Genomic DNA, 2,027 nt, shown 5'->3' with positions numbered 1-2,027 from the left:
GAAAAATCACCCGATTTACTTCAAATAAAGATTAAAATGCTCTAGTGAGCCTATTCTTTCAGGAAATGAAAAAAAAATAATTGCAAACCAAAATTTTCACCTTCCGACTGATTCTGTCATGCACTGACAAAAATATTTAATCTTATAAATCAATTTGAATATTTTGTAATTAAAATTGCAAAGAGAATATACAGTGCTTATTTTTATTGTCTTTTTGTTATTTTTATTCATTTGTGATATGATTTACATTAATAAAAGACATGGCTATTTTTAAAGAAAATACACTCTTTCTTAATTTTTGTATGCTTTAAAAAAAAAATAATTATGTAAACTTATAAAGGTCGTTATGTTTCAACTTTCTCCAACAGCTGATGATTCATTCATCGTGTGTAAGAAATATTTCATTGTACAGAAGCAGTGTCTCGTTTTGTATTCAATTCAAGCGTGGCCATTGGCTATTTTATTGACATCCAACATTTTCGATGATTGTGATATGTTTCAGTTTGACTAACGATTTAAACCTTGTGTCGCTGTTTACACCAATCAAACAAAGGGTATAGACTTAAGCTATGATGAAATTACTGTCAAAAATGACATCATCAACAACAACAACAACATAATAAAAAAACATTTGTAGTAAACTTTTACTGGAATATTCTATGATTAATTTTGCGAGGTATGTCAAATAGGTAAATCTTGAATAATAGGCTACAAAATATTACGCAACATTTCATTGTCTGCCTTCAATTTTTCTGACATAAGAATTTTCCTCTTGTTATCTCTTGAGTGGGAGGTGATTGTTTTTCATGATGAAAATGGTTTGCTGGATTCTTTTAGGGAAATTATTCTTTCCTTTAGTTTGATCTTCAGTGGCATTCCATAATCATCTAGTAGAAACTTACAACAGGTCACATATTGCATTCATGTTTCGTTTTTGTTTTTAAAGGTTTTACGGCGCTTGCAACACATTTAGGTCATATCAGCGCCAGTAAAAAGGAAGAAATTTGGGTAGTAAAAACATTCTAGAGGTACAATTAAAAGAACTTGAAGAAAAAAGTAAGACAAAGGGGAATTAGTCCAAATAGGTAAAAAGATGTAGATTCCAAGCATCACGAATGAGGCTACCGAGACTGCAACGAGGCAGGTCGACAACTCCACTCATGGATGGACTGTAACGATCTACACCTAGTGTACGATCCTACAGCCAAGGGCACCTTTATGGGTACCCGCCATAAGAAGGATTATACTCCTCACCTCACCCTCGTCACGAAGGGAGCGAACGGTGGATCGCTGCAGGTGAAGCGGACAGTCCTTGGCGACTTCCCGCATAGCCAGCACAGGCCGGTTCTTGTGACAACGGGAGTGACAATACCGAGGGTGCAGTCTCTCCCACTCTGCAGATGGAACTTCAGGAAGGCTGACTGGAAGGAATTCAGTTCCTATATCGAGCAGGTTTGCCCTGTCATCCCTCCCAAGTCCGAGAATATAACCAGATTTAACAGGCTGTTGGGTTGTTTTTTTAAATCCCTTTGTTCATCCCCATGAGGAAATTTATCTTTAGGGTCTATTCCAAGGGGGGAAATCGCTTCATCAGTCGGAACTTTCCACATGTCCAACATGTACCTGATGTGGGAAAGAACCCGAAACCGCAGAACGGTGTGTTGTGACTAGGCTTCCGGGCGGGTTTGCGACGTTGCACGAATGCGATGAAGAATTCGCTGATTGGGTCGATCGTCACATCATAGTAGTGTGAGCACCATTAGAAGCTGCCACATATATTGCAGTGGGTGGGCTCGAACAGATTACTTATCGGTGCCGCTTCGAGGAACATACTGCTGTGAAACGTCACCTCCCACCCACCCTCCCCCCAACAAAAACACACACCTTTCGTTTCTGAAAACACGGATCTTAACGTGAGATGTCCGCAGACTTCTTTTCGTAAAGTGATATAGCAATATTGCTTTGCTGTTATGATTATATCGTTATTATTGTTGTTGTTGTTGTTGTTGTTTTTGTTGTTGTTGTTG

At 38.3% G+C, this 2,027-nt stretch overlaps 1 protein-coding gene across 1 annotated transcript in view; it reads left to right on the top strand.

Annotated features, from left to right (window-relative positions):
* LOC144969096 (uncharacterized) overlaps positions 1-280 on the top strand; it is a 14,827-nt gene extending 14,547 nt beyond the window's left edge. The window contains exon 8 of the mRNA XM_078908145.1: positions 1-280. This exon is cut by the window's left edge and continues 1,242 nt beyond it. The gene's annotated coding sequence lies outside the window, so the exon portion shown is untranslated.
* The last annotated feature ends 1,747 nt before the right edge of the window (positions 281-2,027 follow it).

Source organism: Berghia stephanieae, chromosome 3 (genome assembly GCF_034508935.2).
Source record: "Berghia stephanieae isolate SIO BIC M18660-M18661 chromosome 3, UCSD_Bste_1.3, whole genome shotgun sequence".
In the NCBI taxonomy this organism is placed as follows: domain Eukaryota; kingdom Metazoa; phylum Mollusca; class Gastropoda; order Nudibranchia; family Aeolidiidae; genus Berghia; species Berghia stephanieae.
Note: the sequence above shows the minus strand (reverse complement) of the source record. Positions and strands in the feature narration are given on the sequence as shown.